We start from the raw sequence: 18,770 nt of genomic DNA, 5'->3' as shown, positions 1-18,770 counted from the left end.
GAAACAGAAAGCAATTGAGCCCTATCTCTGATGCATGGAACAAGCAACACAATTGGCTCAATAGAAGCAGAATGCAATTGCGCACTATTAGTAATGCATGGAGCAGGTAACACAATTGTCTCAATGGGAGCAGAATGCAACTAGGCAATATCTCTAGTACATGGAACAGGCAACATAATTGCCTCAATTGAAACAGAATGCAATTGAGCATTATCTCTAATGCATGGAACAGGCAACACAATTGGCTCAATAGAAGCAGAATGCAACAGGGCACTACCACTAATGCATGGAGCAAATACCACAATTGGCTCAGTGGGAGTAGAATGCAATTGGGGACTATCTCTAATCATGGAACAGGCAACACAATTGGCTCAATAGAATCAGAAAGCAATTGAACACTATCTCTAAGGCTTGGACCAGGCAACACAATTAGCTCAGTGGGATTAGAATGCAATTGGGCACTGTCTATAAGGCATGGAACAGGCAACATAAGTTGCTCAATGGAAACAGAATGAAATTGAGCACTATCTCTAATGTGTGGAACATGCAACACAATTATCTCAATAGAAGCAGAATGCAATAGGGAACTCTCTCTAATGCATGGAAGAGGCAACACAATTGGCTCAATGAGAGCAAATGCAATTGGGCACTATCAGTAATGCAGGGAGCAGGCCACACAATTGGCTCAGTGGGAGCAGAATGCAATTGGGCACTATCTCTAATGCATGGAACAGGCAACACAATTGGGTCAGTGGGAGTAGATTGCAATTGGACACTCTCTCTAATGCATGGAAAAGTCAACACAATTGGCCCAATAAAAGCAGAAAGCAATTGTGAACTATCTCTAATGCATGAAACAGGGAACATAATTGGCTCAATGGAAGCAAAATGGAACTGGGCGCTATCTCTAATGCATAGAACAGGCAGCACAATTGGCTCAGTGGGATTAGAATGCAATTGGGCACTATAAGTAATGCATAAAAAAGGCAACACAATTGGCTCAATAAAAGCACAATGCAATTGGGCACTATCTCTAATGCATGGAACAGGCAACGCAATTGGCTCAATAGAACACAATGCAATTGGGCACTATCTCTAATGCATGGAACAGGCAACATAATTGGCTCAATGGAAACAGAAAGCAATTGAGCACCATCTCTGATGCATGGAACAAGCAACACAATTAGCTCAATAGAAGCAGAATGCAATTGGGCACTATCAGTGATGCATGGAGCAGGCAACACAATTGTCTCAATGGAAGCAGAATGCAATTGGGCACTATCTCTAATGCATGAAACAGGCAACACATTTGGCTCAGTGGTAGTAGATTGCAATTGGACACTATCTCTAATGCATGGAACAGGCAACACAATTGGCTCAGTGGGATTAGAATGCAATTGGGCACTATTAGTAATGCATAAAACAGGCAAGCCAATTGGCTCAATAGAAGCACAATGCAATTGGGTACTATCTCTAATGCATGAAACAGGCAACATAATTGGCTCAATGGAAGCAAAATGCAACTGGGCGCTATCTCTAATGCATGGAACAGGCAGCAAAATTGGCTCAGTGGGATCAGAATGCAATTGGGCACTATTAGTAATGCATAAAACAGGCAACACAATTGGCCCAATAGAAGCACAATGCAATTGGGCACTATCAGTAATGCATGGAGCAGGCAACACAATTGTCTCAATGGGAGCAGAATGTAATTGGGCACTATCTCTAATGCATGGAACAGACAAGATAATTGGCTCAATGGAAACATAATGCAATTGAGCACTATCTCCAATGCATGGAACAGGCAACACAATTGGCTCAATGGGAGCAAAGTGCAATTGGGCACTATCAGTAATGCATGGAGCAGGCAACACAATTGGCTCAATGGGAGCAGAATGCAATTGGGCACTATCTCAAATGCATGGAACAGCCAACACGATTGGCTCAGTGGGAGTAGATTGCAATTAAGCACTATCTCTAATGCATGGAAAAGGCAACACAATTGGCTCAATAGAAGCTGAATGCAACTGGGCAATATCTCTAGTACATGGAACAGGCAACATAATTGCCTCAATTGAAACAGAATGCAATTGAGCATTATCTCTAATGCATGGAACAGGCAACACAATTGGCTCAATAGAAGCAGAATGCAACAGGGCACTACCTCTAATGCATGGAGCAAATACCACAATTGGCTCAGTGGGAGTAGAATGCAATTGGGGACTATCTCTAATCATGGAACAGGCAACATAATTGGCTCAATAGAATCAGAAAGCAATTGAACACTATCTCTAAGGCTTGGAACAGGCAACACAATTAGCTCAGTGGGATTAGAATGCAATTGGGCATTGTCTATAAGGCATGGAACAGGTAACACAATTGGCTCAATGGGAGCAGAATGCAACTGGGCAATATCTCTATTGCATGGAACAGGCAACATAATTGGCACAAAGGAAACAGAATGTAATTGAGCACTATGTCTAATGTGTGGAACATGCAACACAATTGTCTCAATAGAAGCAGAATGCAATAAGAAACTCTCTCTAATGCATGGAACAGGCAACACAATTGGCTCAATGAGAGCAAATGCAATTGGGCACTATCTCTAATGCATGGAACAGGCAACACAATTGGGTCAGTGGGAGTAGATTGCAACTGGGCAATATCTCTATTGCATGGAACAGGCAACATAATTGGCACAAAGGAAACAGAATGTAATTGAGCACTATGTCTAATGTGTGGAACATGCAACACAATTGTCTCAATAGAAGCAGAATGCAATAAGAAACTCTCTCTAATGCATGGAACAGGCAACACAATTGGCTCAATGAGAGCAAATGCAATTGGGCACTATCTCTAATGCATGGAACAGGCAACACAATTGGGTCAGTGGGAGTAGATTGCAATTGGACACTCTCTCTAATGCATGGAAAAGTCAACACAATTGGCCCAATAAAAGCAGAAAGCAATTGTGAACTATCTCTAATGCATGAAACAGGCAACACATTTGGCTCAGTGGTAGTAGATTGCAATTGGACACTATCTCTAATGCATGGAACAGGCAACACAATTGGCTCAGTGGGATTAGAATGCAATTGGGCACTCTTAGTAATGCATAAAACAGGCAAGCCAATTGGCTCAATAGAAGCACAATGCAATTGGGTACTATCTCTAATGCATGAAACAGGCAACATAATTGGCTCAATGGAAGCAAAATGCAACTGGGCGCTATCTCTAATGCATGGAACAGGCAGCAAAATTGGCTCAGTGGGATCAGAATGCAATTGGGCACTATTAGTAATGCATAAAACAGGCAACAAAATTGGCCCAATAGAAGCACAATGCAATTGGGCACTATCAGTAATGCATGGAGCAGGCAACACAATTGTCTCAATGGGAGCAGAATGTAATTGGGCACTATCTCTAATGCATGGAACAGACAAGATAATTGGCTCAATGGAAACATAATGCAATTGAGCACTATCTCTAATGCATGGAACAGGCAACACAATTGGCTCAATGGGAGCAAAGTGCAATTGGGCACTATCTCAAATGCATGGAACAGCGAACACGATTGGCTCAGTGGGAGTAGATTGCAATTAAGCACTATCTCTAATGCATGGAAAAGGCAACACAATTGGCTCAATAGAAGCTGAATGCAACTGGGCAATATCTCTAGTACATGGAACAGGCAACATAATTGCCTCAATTGAAACAGAATGCAATTGAGCATTATCTCTAATGCATGGAACAGGCAACACAATTGGCTCAATAGAAGCAGAATGCAACAGGGCACTACCTCTAATGCATGGAGCAAATACCACAATTGGCTCAGTGGGAGTAGAATGCAATTGGGGACTATCTCTAATCATGGAACAGGCAACATAATTGGCTCAATAGAATCAGAAAGCAATTGAACACTATCTCTAAGGCTTGGAACAGGCAACACAATTAGCTCAGTGGGATTAGAATGCAATTGGGCACTATCTCTAATGCATGGAACAGACAAGATAATTGGCTCAATGGAAACATAATGCAATTGAGCACTATCAGTAATGCATGGAGCAGGCAACACAATTGGCTCAATGGGAGCAGAATGCAATTGGGCACTATCTCAAATGCATGGAACAGCGAACACGATTGGCTCAGTGGGAGTAGATTGCAATTAAGCACTATCTCTAATGCATGGAAAAGGCAACACAATTGGCTCAATAGAAGCTGAATGCAACTGGGCAATATCTCTAGTACATGGAACAGGCAACATAATTGCCTCAATTGAAACAGAATGCAATTGAGCATTATCTCTAATGCATGGAACAGGCAACACAATTGGCTCAATAGAAGCAGAATGCAACAGGGCACTACCTCTAATGCATGGAGCAAATACCACAATTGGCTCAGTGGGAGTAGAATGCAATTGGGGACTATCTCTAATCATGGAACAGGCAACATAATTGGCTCAATAGAATCAGAAAGCAATTGAACACTATCTCTAAGGCTTGGAACAGGCAACACAATTAGCTCAGTGGGATTAGAATGCAATTGGGCACTGTCTATAAGGCATGGAACAGGTAACACAATTGGCTCAATGGGAGCAGAATGCAACTGGGCAATATCTCTATTGCATGGAACAGGCAACATAATTGGCACAAAGGAAACAGAATGTAATTGAGCACTATGTCTAATGTGTGGAACATGCAACACAATTGTCTCAATAGAAGCAGAATGCAATAAGAAACTCTCTCTAATGCATGGAACAGGCAACACAATTGGCTCAATGAGAGCAAATGCAATTGGGCACTATCTCTAATGCATGGAACAGGCAACACAATTGGGTCAGTGGGAGTAGATTGCAATTGGACACTCTCTCTAATGCATGGAAAAGTCAACACAATTGGCCCAATAAAAGCAGAAAGCAATTGTGAACTATCTCTAATGCATGAAACAGGCAACACATTTGGCTCAGTGGTAGTAGATTGCAATTGGACACTATCTCTAATGCATGGAACAGGCAGCACAATTGGCTCAGTGGGATTAGAATGCAATTGGGCACTATTAGTAATGCATAAAATAGGCAACCCAATTGGCTCAATAGAAGCACAATGCAATTGGGTACTATCTCTAATGCATGGAACAGGCAACGCAATTGGCTCAAAAGAAGCACAATGCAATTGGGCACAATCTCTAATGCATGGAACAGGCAACATAATTGGCTCAATGGAAACAGAAAGCAATTGAGCACTATTTCTGATGCATGGAACAAGCAACTCAATTGGCTCAATAGAAGCAGAATGCAATTGGGCACTATCAGTAATGCATGGTGCAGGCACCAAAATTGTCTCAATGGGAGCAGAATGTAATTGGGCACTATCTCTAATGCATGGAACAGGCAACACAATTGGCTCAATGGGAGCAAAGTGCAATTGGGCACTATCAGTAATGCATGGAACAGGCAACACAATTGGCTCAATGGGAGCAAAGTGCAATTGGGCACTATCAGTAATGCATGAAACAGGCAACATAATTGGCTCAATGGAAGCAAAATGCAACTGGGCGCTATCTCTAATGCATGGAACAGGCAGCAAAATTGGCTCAGTGGGATCAGAATGCAATTGGGCACTATTAGTAATGCATAAAACAGGCAACACAATTGGCCCAATAGAGGCACAATGCAATTGGGCACTATCAGTAATGCATGGAGCAGGCAACACAATTGTCTCAATGGGAGCAGAATGTAATTGGGCACTATCTCTAGTGCATGGAACAGGCAAGATAATTGCTCAATGGAAACAGGATGCAATTGAGCCCTACCTCCAATGCATGGAACAGGCAACACAATTGGCTCAATGGGAATAAAATGTAATTGGGCACTATCAGTAATGCATGGAGCAGGCAACACAATTGGCTCAATGGGGGCAGAATGCCATTGGGCACTATCAGTAATGTATGGAGCAGCCAACACAATTGGCTCAATGGGAGCAGAATGCAATTGGGCACTATCTCTAATGCATGGAACAGGCAACACAATTGGCTCAGTGGGAGTAGATTGCAATTAAGCACTATCTCTAATGAATGAAACAAGCAATGCAATTGGCTCAATAGAAGCAGAATGCAATTGGGCACTATCTCTAATGCATGGAACAGGCAACACAATTGGCTCAGTGGGAATAGATTGCAATTGAGAACTATCTCTAATGCATGAAACAGGCAACATAATTGGCTCAATGGAAGCAAAATGCAACTGGGCGCTATCTCTAATGCATGGAACAGGCAGCAAAATTGGCTCAGTGGGATCAGAATGCAATTGGGCACTATTAGTAATGCATGGAGCAGGCAACACAATTGTCTCAATGGGAGCAGAATGTAATTGGGGACTCTCTCTAGTGCATGGAACAGGCAAGATAATTGCTCAATGGAAACAGGATGCAATTGAGCCCTACCTCCAATGCATGGAACAGGCAACACAATTGGCTCAATGGGAATAAAATGCAATTGGGCACTATCAGTAATGCATGGAGCAGGCAACACAATTGGCTCAATGGGGGCAGAATGCAATTGGGCACTATCAGTAATGCATGGAGCAGGCAACACAATTGGCTCAATGGGAGCAGAATGCAATTGGGCACTATCTCTAATGCATGGAACAGGCAACACAATTGGCTCAGTGGGAGTAGATTGCAATTAAGCACTATCTCTAATGATTGAAACAAGCAATGCAATTGGCTCAATAGAAGCAGAATGCAATTGGGCACTATCAGTAATGCATGGAGCAGGCAACACAATTGTCTCAATGGGAGCAGAATGTAATTGGGCACTATCTCTAGTGCATGGAACAGGAAACATAATTGGCTCAATAGATGCAGAATGCAACTGGGTGCTATCTCTAATGCATGGAACGGGCAACCCAATTGGCTCAGTGGGATTAGAATGCAATTGGGCACTAACTCTAATGCATGGAACAGCCAACACAATTGGCCCATAGAAGCACAATACAATCGGGCACTATCTCTGATGCATGAAACAGGCAACACAATTGGCTCAATAGAAGCAGAATGCAATTTGGCACTATCAGTAATGCATGGAGCAGGCAACACAATTGGCTCAATGGGAGCAGAATGCAATTGGGCACTATCTCTAATGCATGGAACAGGCAACACAATTGGCTCAGTGGGAGTAGATTGCAATTGGACACTCTCTCTAATGCTTGGAAAAGGCAACATAATTGGCTCAATAGAAGCAGAAAGCAATTGTGAACTATCTCTAATGCATGAAACAGGCAGCATAATAGGCTCAATGGAAGCAAAATGCAACTGGGCGCTATCTCTAATGCATGGAAAAGGCAGCAAAATTGGCTCAGTGGGATTAGAATGCAATTGGGCACTATTAGTAATGCATAAAACAGGCAACACAATTGGCCCAATAGAAGCACAATGCAATTGGGCACTATCTCTAATGCATGGAACAGGCAACGCAATTGGCTCAATAGAAGCACAATGCAATTGGGCACTATCTCTAATGCATGGAACAGGCAACATAATTGGCTCAATGGAAACAGAATGCAATTGAGCACTATATCTGATGCATGGAACAAGCACCCCAATTGGCTCAATAGAAGCAGAATGCAATTGGGCACTATCAGTAATGCATGGAGCAGGCAACACAATTGTCTCAAATTGAGCCGAATGTAATTGGGCCAATCTCTAGTGCATGGACCAGGCAACATAATTGGCTCAATGGACACAGAATGTAATTGAGCACTATCTCTAATGCATGGAACAGGCAACACAATTGGCTCAATAGAAGCAGAATGCAATTGGGAACTATCGGTAATGCATGGAGCAGGCAAAACAATTGGCTCAATGGGAGCTGAATGCAATTGGACAAAATCAGAAATGCATGGAATGGGCAACAAAATTGTCTCAATGGAAGCAGAATGCAATTGGGCAATATCTCTAATGCATGAAACAAGCAACACAATTGGCTCGCTGGGAGTAGATTGCAATTGGACACTATCTCTAATGCATGGAACAGGCCACACAATTGGCTCAATAGAAGCAGAAAGCAATTGTGCACTATCTCTAATGCATGAAACAGGGAACACAATTGGCTCAATGGAAGCAGAATGGAACTGGGTGCTATCTTGAATGCATGGAATAGGCAACACAATTGGCTCAGTGGGATTAGAATGCAATTGGGCACTATTAGTAATTCATAAAACAGGCAACCCAACTGGCTCAATAGAAGCACAATGCAATTGGGCACTATCTCTAATGCATGGAGCAGGCAACGCAATTAGCTCAATAGAAGCACAATGCAATTGGGCACTATCTCTAATGCATGGAACAGGCAACATAACTGGCTCAATGGAAACAGAAAGCAATTGAGCCCTATCTCTGATGCATGGAACAAGCAACACAATTGGCTCAATAGAAGCAGAATGCAATTGCGCACTATTAGTAATGCATGGAGCAGGTAACACAATTGTCTCAATGGGAGCAGAATGCAACTGGGCAATATCTCTAGTACATGGAACAGGCAATATAATTGCCTCAATTGAAACAGAATGCAATTGAGCATTATCTCTAATGCATGGAACAGGCAACACAATTGGCTCAATAGAAGCAGAATGCAACAGGGCACTACCACTAATGCATGGAGCAAATACCACAATTGGCTCAGTGGGAGTAGAATGCAATTGGGGACTATCTCTAATCATGGAACAGGCAACATAATTGGCTCAATAGAATCAGAAAGCAATTGAACACTATCTCTAAGGCTTGGAACAGGCAACACAATTAGCTCAGTGGGATTAGAATGCAATTGGGCACTGTCTATAAGGCATGGAACAGGCAACATAAGTTGCTCAATGGAAACAGAATGAAATTGAGCACTATCTCTAATGTGTGGAACATGCAACACAATTGTCTCAATAGAAGCAGAATGCAATAGGGAACTCTCTCTAATGCATGGAAGAGGCAACACAATTGGCTCAATGAGAGCAAATGCAATTGGGCACTATCAGTAATGCAGGGAGCAGGCCACACAATTGGCTCAGTGGGAGCAGAATGCAATTGGGCACTATCTCTAATGCATGGAACAGGCAACACAATTGGGTCAGTGGGAGTAGATAGCAATTGGACACTCTCTCTAATGCATGGAAAAGTCAACGCAATTGGCCCAATAAAAGCAGAAAGCAATTGTGAACTATCTCTAATGCATGAAACAGGCAACATAATAGGCTCAATGGAAGCAAAATGCAACTGGGCGCTATATCTAATGCATGGAAAAGGCAGCAAATTTGGCTCAGTGGGATTAGAATGCAATTGGGCACTATTAGTAATGCATAAAACAGGCAACACAATTGGCCCAATAGAAGCACAATGCAATTGGGCAATATCTCTAATGCATGGAACAGGCAACGCAATTGGCTCAATAGAAGCACAATGCAATTGGGCACTATCTCTAATGCATGGAACAGGCAACATAATTGGGCACTATATCTGATGCATGGAACAAGCACCCCAACTGGCTCAATAGAAGCAGAATGCAATTGGGCACTATTAGTAATGCATGGAGCAGGCAACACAATTGTCGCAAATTGAGCCGAATGTAATTGGGCCAATCTCTAGTGCATGGACCAGGCAACATAATTGGCTCAATGGAAACAGAATGTAATTGAGCACTACATCTGATGCATGGAACAAGTACCCCAACTGGCTCAATAGAAGCAGAATGCAATTGGGCACTATCAGTAATGCATCGAACAGGCAACGCAATTGGCTCAATAGAAGCACAATGCAATTGGGCACTATCTCTAATGCATGGAACAGGCAACATAATTGGCTCAATGGAAACAGAATGCGATTGAGCTCTATATCTGATGCATGGAACAAGCACCCCAACTGGCTCAATAGAAGCAGAATGCAATTGGGCACTATCAGTAATGCATGGAGCAGGCAACACAATTGTCTCAATGGGAGCAGAATGTAATTGGGCACTATCTCTAGTGCATGGAACAGGCAAGATAATTGCTCAATGGAAACAGGATGCAATTGAGCCCTACCTCTAATGCATGGAACAGGCAACACAATTGGCTCAATGGGAATAAAATGCAATTGGGCACTATCAGTAATGCATGGAGCAGGCAACACAATTGGCTCAATGGGGGCAGAATGCAATTGGGCACTATCAGTAATGCATGGAGCAGGCAACACAATTGGCTCAATGGGAGCAGAAAGCAATTGGGCACTATCTCTAATGCATGGAACAGGCAACACAATTGGCTCAGTGGGAGTAGATTGCAATTAAGCACTATCTCTAATGAATGAAACAAGCAATGCAATTGGCTCAATAGAAGCGGAATGCAATTGGGCACTATCAGTAATGCATGGAGCAGGCAACACAGTTGTCTCAATGGGAGCAGAATGTAATTGGGCACTATCTCTAGTGCATGGAACAGGAAACATAATTGGCTCAATAGAAGCAGAATGCAACTGGGTGCTATCTCTAATGCATGGAACGGGCAACCCAATTGGCTCAGTGGGATTAGAATGCAATTGGGCACTATCTCTAATGCATGGAACAGCCAACACAATTGGCCCATAGAAGCACAATGCAATCGGGCACTATCTCTAATGCATGAAACAGGCAACACAATTGGCTCAATAGAAGCAGAATGCAATTTGGCACTATCAGTAATGCATGGAGCAGGCAACACAATTGGCTCAATGGGAGCAGAATGCAATTGGGCACTATCTCTAATGCATGGAACAGGCAACAGAATTGGCTCAGTGGGAGTAGATTGCAATTGAGAACTATCTCTAATGCATGAAACAGGCAACATAATTGGCTCAATGGAAGCAAAATGCAACTGGGCGCTATCTCTAATGCATGGAACAGGCAGCAAAATTGGCTCAGTGGGATCAGAATGCAATTGGGCACTATTAGTAATGCATGGAGCAGGCAACACAATTGTCTCAATGGGAGCAGAACTTAATTGGGGACTCTCTCTAGTGCATGGAACAGGCAAGATAATTGCTCAATGGAAACAGGATGCAATTGAGCCCTACCTCCAATGCATGGAACAGGCAACACAATTGGCTCAATGGGAATAAAATGCAATTGGGCACTATCAGTAATGCATGGAGCAGGCAACACAATTGGCTCAATGGGGGCAGAATGCAATTGGGCACTATCAGTAATGCATGGAGCAGGCAACACAATTGGCTCAATGGGAGCAGAATGCAATTGGGCACTATCTCTAATGCATGGAATAGGCAACACAATTGGCTCAGTGGGAGTAGATTGCAATTAAGCACTATCTCTAATGAATGAAACAAGCAATGCAATTGGCTCAATAGAAGCAGAATGCAATTGGGCACTATCAGTAATGCATGGAGCAGGCAACACAATTGTCTCAATGGGAGCAGAATGTAATTGGGCACTATCTCTAGTGCATGGAACAGGAAACATAATTGGCTCAATAGACGCAGAATGCAACTGGGTGCTATCTCTAATGCATGGAACGGGCAACCCAATTGGCTCAGTGGGATTAGAATGCAATTGGGCACTATCTCTAATGCATGGAACAGCCAACACAATTGGCCCATAGAAGCACAATGCAATCGGGCACTATCTCTAATGCATGAAACAGGCAACACAATTGGCTCAATAGAAGCAGAATGCAATTTGGCACTATCAGTAATGCATGGAGCATGCAACACAATTGGCTCAATGGGAGCAGAATGCAATTGGGCACTATCTCTAATGCATGGAACAGGCAACACAATTGGCTCAGTGGGAGTAGATTGCAATTAAGCACTATCTCTAATGAATGAAACAAGCAATGCAATTGGCTCAATAGAAGCGGAATGCAATTGGGCACTATCAGTAATGCATGGAGCAGGCAACCCAATTGTCTCAATGGGAGCAGAATGTAATTGGGCACTATCTCTAGTGCATGGAACAGGAAACATAATTGGCTCAATAGACGCAGAATGCGACTGGGTGCTATCTCTAATGCATGGAACGGGCAACCCAATTGGCTCAGTGGGATTAGAATGCAATTGGGCACTATCTCTAATGCATGGAACAGCCAACACAATTGGCCCATAGAAGCACAATGCAATCGGGCACTATCTCTAATGCATGAAACAGGCAACACAATTGGCTCAATAGAAGCAGAATGCAATTTGGCACTATCAGTAATGCATGGAGCAGGCAACACAATTGGCTCAATGGGAGCAGAATGCAATTGGGCACTATCTCTAATGCATGGAACAGGCAACACAATTGGCTCAGTGGGAGTAGATTGCAATTGGGCACTATCTCTAATGCATGGAACAGGCAACACAATTGGCTCAGTGGGAGTAGATTGCAATTGGACACTCTCTCTAATGCTTGGAAAAGGCAACACAATTGGCTCAATAGAAGCAGAAAGCAATTGTGAACTATCTCTAATGCATGAAACAGGCAACATAATAGGCTCAATGGAAGCAAAATGTACTGGGCGCTATATCTAATGCATGGAAAAGGCAGCAAAATTGGCTCAGTGGGATTAGAATGCAATTGGGCACTATTAGTAATGCATAAAACAGGCAACACAATTGGCCCAATAGAAGCACAATGCAATTGGGCACTATCTCTAATGCATGGAACAGGCAACGCAATTGGCTCAATAGAAGCACAATGATATTGGGCACTATCTCTAATGCATGGAACAGGCAACATAATTGGCTCAATGGAAACAGAATGCAATTGAGGACTATATCTGATGCATGGAACAAGCACCCCAACTGGCTCAATAGAAGCAGAATGCAATTGGGCACTATTAGTAATGCATGGAGCAGGCAACACAATTGTCTCAAATTGAGCCGAATGTAATTGGGCCAATCTCTAGTGCATGGACCATGCAAAATAATTGGCTCAATGGAAACAGAATGTAATTGTGCACTATATCTGATGCATGGAACAAGCACCCCAACTGGCTCAATAGAAGCAGAATGCAATTGGGCACTATCAGTAATGCATGGAACAGGCAACGCAATTGGCTCAATAGAAGCACAATGCAATTGGGCACTATCTCTAATGCATGGAACAGGCAACATAATTGGCTCAATGGAAACAGAATGCGATTGAGCACTATATCTGATGCATGGAACAAGCAGCCCAACTGGCTCAATAGAAGCAGAATGCAATTGGGCACTATCAGTAATGCATGGAGCAGGCAACACAATTGTCTCAATGGGAGCAGAATGTAATTGGGCACTATCTCTAGTGCATGGAAGAGGCAAGATAATTGCTCAATGGAAACAGAATGCAATTGAGCCCTGCCTCTAATGCATGGAACAGGCAACACAATTGGCTCAATCGGAATAAAATGCAATTGGGCACTATCAGTAATGCATGGAGCAGGCAACACAATTGGCTCAATGGGGGCAGAATGCAATTGGGCACTATCAGTAATGCATGGAGCAGGCAACACAATTGGCTCAATGGGAGCAGAATGCAATTGGGCACTATCTCTAATGCATGGAACAGGCAACACAATTGGCTCAGTGGGAGTAGATTGCAATTAAGCACTATCTCTAATGAATGAAACAAGCAATGCAATTGGCTCAATAGAAGCAGAATGCAATTGGGCACTATCAGTAATGCATGGAGCAGGCAACACAATTGTCTCAATGGGAGCAGAATGTAATTGGGCACTATCTCTAGTGCATGGAACAGGAAACATAATTGGCTCAATAGACGCAGAATGCAACTGGGTGCTATCTCTAATGCATGGAACGGGCAACCCAATTGGCTCAGTGGGATTAGAATGCAATTGGGCACTATCTCTAATGCATGAAACAGGCAACACAATTGGCTCAATAGAAGCAGAATGCAATTGGGCACTATCTCTAATGCATGGAACAGGCAACACAATTGGCTCAGTGGGAGTAGATTGCAATTGAGAACTATCTCTAATGCATGAAACAGGCAACATAATTGGCTCAATGGAAGCAAAATGCAACTGGGCGCTATCTCTAATGCATGGAACAGGCAGCAACATTGGCTCAGTGGGATCAGAATGCAATTGGGCACTATTAGTAATGCATAAAACAGGCAACACAATTGGCCCAATAGAAGCACAATGCAATTGGGCACTATTAGTAATGCATGGAGCAGGCAACACAATTGTCTCAATGGGAGCAGAATGTAATTGGGCACTATCTCTAGTGCATGGAACAGGCAAGATAATTGCTCAATGGAAACAGGATGCAATTGAGCCCTACCTCCAATGCATGGAACAGGCAACACAATTGGCTCAATGGGAATAAAATGCAATTGGGCACTATCAGTAATGCATGGAGCAGGCAACACAATTGGCTCAATGGGAGCAGAATGCAATTGGGCACTATCTCTAATGCATGGAACAGGCAACACAATCGGCTCAGTGGGAGTAGATTGCAATTAAGCACTATCTCTAATGAATGAAACAAGCAATGCAATTGGCTCAATAGAAGCAGAATGCAATTGGGCACTATCAGTAATGCATGGAGCAGGCAACACAATTGTCTCAATGGGAGCAGAATGTAATTGGGCACTATCTCTAGTGCATGGAACAGGAAACATAATTGGCTCAATAGACGCAGAATGCAACTGGGTGCTATCTCTAATGCATGGAACGGGCAACCCAATTGGCTCAGTGGGATTAGAATGCAATTGGGCACTATCTCTAATGCATGGAACAGCCAACACAATTAGCCCATGGAAGCACAATACAATCGGGCACTATCTCTAATGCATGAAACAGGCAACACAATTGGCTCAATGGGAGCAGAATGCAATTGGGCACTATCTCTAATGCATGGAACAGGCAACACAATTGGCTCAGTGGGAGTAGATTGCAATTGGACACTCTTTCTAATGCTTGGAAAAGGCAACACAATTGGCTCAATAGAAGCAGAAAGCAATTGTGAACTATCTCTAATGCATGAAACAGGCAACATAACAGGCTCAATGGAAGCAAAATGCAACTGGGCGCTATATCTAATGCATGGAAAAGGCAGCAAAATTGGCTCAGTGGGATTAGAATGCAATTGGGCACTATTAGTAATGCATAAAACGGCAACACAATTGGCCCAATAGAAGCAGAATGCAATTTGGCACTATCTCTAATGCATGGAACAGGCAACATAATTGGCTCAATGGAAACAGAATGCAATTGACCACTATATCTGATGCATGGAACAAGCACCCTAATTGGCTCAATAGAAGCAGAATGCAATTGGGCACTATCAGTAATGCATGGAGCAGGCAACACAATTGTCTCAAATTGAGCCGAATGTAATTGGGCCAATCTCTAGTGCATGGACCAGGCAACATAATTGGCTCAATGGAAACAGAATGTAATTGAGCACTATCTCTAATGCATGGAACAGGCAACACAATTGGCTCAATAGAAGCAGAATGCAATTGGGAACTATTGGTAATGCATGGAGCAGGCAAAACAATTGGCTCAATGGGAGCTGAATGCAATTGGACAAAATCAGAAATGCATGGAATGGGCAACACAATTGTCTCAATGGAAGCAGAATGCAATTGGGCAATATCTCTAATGCATGAAACAAGCAACACAATTGGCTCGCTGGGAGTAGATTGCAATTGGACACTATCTCTAATGCATGGAACAGGCCACACAATTGGCTCAATAGAAGCAGAAAGCAATTGTGCACTATCTCTAATGCATGAAACAGGGAACACAATTGGCTCAATGGAAGCAGAATGGAACTGGGTGCTATCTCGAATGCATGGAATAGGAAACACAATTGGCTCAGTGGGATTAGAATGCAATTGGGCACTATTAGTAATGCATAAAACAGGCAACCCAACTGGCTCAATAGAAGCACAATGCGATTGGGCACTATCTCTAATGCATGGAGCAGGCAACGCAATTAGCTCAATAGAAGCACAATGCAATTGGGCACTATCTCTAATGCATGGAACAGGCAACATAATTGGCTCAATGGAAACAGAAAGCAATTGAGCCCTATCTCTGATGCATGGAACAAGCAACACAATTGGCTCAATAGAAGCAGAATGCAATTGCGCACTATTAGTAATGCATGGAGCAGGTAACACAATTGTCTCAATGGGAGCAGAATGCAACTAGGCAATATCTCTAGTACATGGAACAGGCAACATAATTGCCTCAATTGAAACAGAATGCAATTGAGCATTATCTCTAATGCATGGAACAGGCAACACAATTGGCTCAATAGAAGCAGAATGCAACAGGGCACTACCACTAATGCATGGAGCAAATACCACAATTGGCTCAGTGGGAGTAGAATGCAATTGGGGACTATCTCTAATCATGGAACAGGCAACACAATTGGCTCAATAGAATCAGAAAGCAATTGAACACTATCTCTAAGGCTTGGAACAGGCAACACAATTAGCTCAGTGGGATTAGAATGCAATTGGGCACTGTCTATAAGGCATGGAACAGGCAACATAAGTTGCTCAATGGAAACAGAATGAAATTGAGCACTATCTCTAATGTGTGGAACATGCAACACAATTGTCTCAATAGAAGCAGAATGCAATAGGGAACTCTCTCTAATGCATGGAAGAGTCAACACAATTGGCTCAATGAGAGCAAATGCAATTGGGCACTATCAGTAATGCAGGGAGCAGGCCACACAATTGGCTCAGTGGGAGCAGAATGCAATTGGGCACTATCTCTAATGCATGGAACAGGCAACACAATTGGGTCAGTGGGAGTAGATTGCAATTGGACACTCTCTCTAATGCATGGAAAAGTCAACACAATTGGCCCAATAAAAGCAGAAAGCAATTGTGAACTATCTCTAATGCATGAAACAGGGAACATAATTGGCTCAATGGAAGCAAAATGGAACTGGGCGCTATCTCTAATGCATAGAACAGGCAGCACAATTGGCTCAGTGGGATTAGAATGCAATTGGGCACTATAAGTAATGCATAAAACAGGCAACACAATTGGCTCAATAGAAGCACAATGCAATTGGGCACTATCTCTAATGCATGGAACAGGCAACGCAATTGGCTCAATAGAACACAATGCAATTGGGCACTATCTCTAATGCATGGAACAGGCAACATAATTGGCTCAATGGAAACAGAAAGCAATTGAGCACCATCTCTGATGCATGGAACAAGCAACACAATTAGCTCAATAGAAGCAGAATGCAATTGGGCACTATCAGTGATGCATGGAGCAGGCAACACAATTGTCTCAATGGAAGCAGAATGCAATTGGGCACTATCTCTAATGCATGAAACAGGCAACACATTTGGCTCAGTGGTAGTAGATTGCAATTGGACACTATCTCTAATGCATGGAACAGGCAACACAATTGGCTCAGTGGGATTAGAATGCAATTGGGCACTATTAGTAATGCATAAAACAGGCAAGCCAATTGGCTCAATAGAAGCACAATGCAATTGGGTACTATCTCTAATGCATGAAACAGGCAACATAATTGGCTCAATGGAAGCAAAATGCAACTGGGCGCTATCTCTAATGCATGGAACAGGCAGCAAAATTGGCTCAGTGGGATCAGAATGCAATTGGGCACTATTAGTAATGCATAAAACAGGCAACACAATTGGCCCAATAGAAGCACAATGCAATTGGGCACTATCAGTAATGCATGGAGCAGGCAACACAATTGTCTCAATGGGAGCAGAATGTAATTGGGCACTATCTCTAATGCATGGAACAGACAAGATAATTGGCTCAATGGAAACATAATGCAATTGAGCACTATCTCCAATGCATGGAACAGGCAACACAATTGGCTCAATGGGAGCAAAGTGCAATTGGGCACTATCAGTAATGCATGGAGCAGGCAACATAATTGGCTCAATGGGAGCAGAATGCAATTGGGCACTATCTCAAATGCATGGAACAGCCAACACGATTGGCTCAGTGGGAGTAGATTGCAATTAAGCACTATCTCTAATGCATGGAACAGGCAACACAATTGGCTCAGTGGGAGTAGATTGCAATTAAGCACTATCTCTAATGAATGAAACAAGCAATGCAATTGGCTCAATAGAAGCGGAATGCAATTGGGCACTATCAGTAATGCATGGAGCAGGCAACACAGTTGTCTCAATGGGAGCAGAATGTAATTGGGCACTATCTCTAGTGCATGGAACAGGAAACATAATTGGCTCAATAGACGCAGAATGCAACTGGGTGCTATCTCTAATGCATGGAACGGGCAACCCAATTGGCTCAGTGGGAATAAATGCAATTGGGCACTATCTCTAATGCATGGAACAGCCAACACAATTGGCCCATAGAAGCACAATGCAATCGGGCACTATCTCTAATGCATGAAACAGGCAACACAATTGGCTCAATAGAAGCAGAATGCAATTTGGCACTATCAGTAATGCATGGAGCAGGCAACACAATTGGCTCAATGGGAGCAGAATGCAATTGGGCACTATCTCTAATGCATGGAACAGGCAACACAATTGGCTCAGTGGGAGTAGATTGCAATTGAGAACTATCTCTAATGCATGAAACAGGCAACATAATTGGCTCAATGGAAGCAAAATGCAACTGGGCGCTATCTCTAATGCATGGAACAGGCAGCAAAATTGGCTCAGTGGGATCAGAATGCAATTGGGCACTATTAGTAATGCATGGAGCAGGCAACACAATTGTCTCAATGGGAGCAGAACTTAATTGGGGACTCTCTCTAGTGCATGGAACAGGCAAGATAATT

Source organism: Ambystoma mexicanum, chromosome 4p (assembly GCF_040938575.1).
Source record: "Ambystoma mexicanum isolate Mex_15411 chromosome 4p, UKY_AmexF1_1, whole genome shotgun sequence".
NCBI lineage: Eukaryota > Metazoa > Chordata > Amphibia > Caudata > Ambystomatidae > Ambystoma > Ambystoma mexicanum.
Note: the sequence above shows the minus strand (reverse complement) of the source record.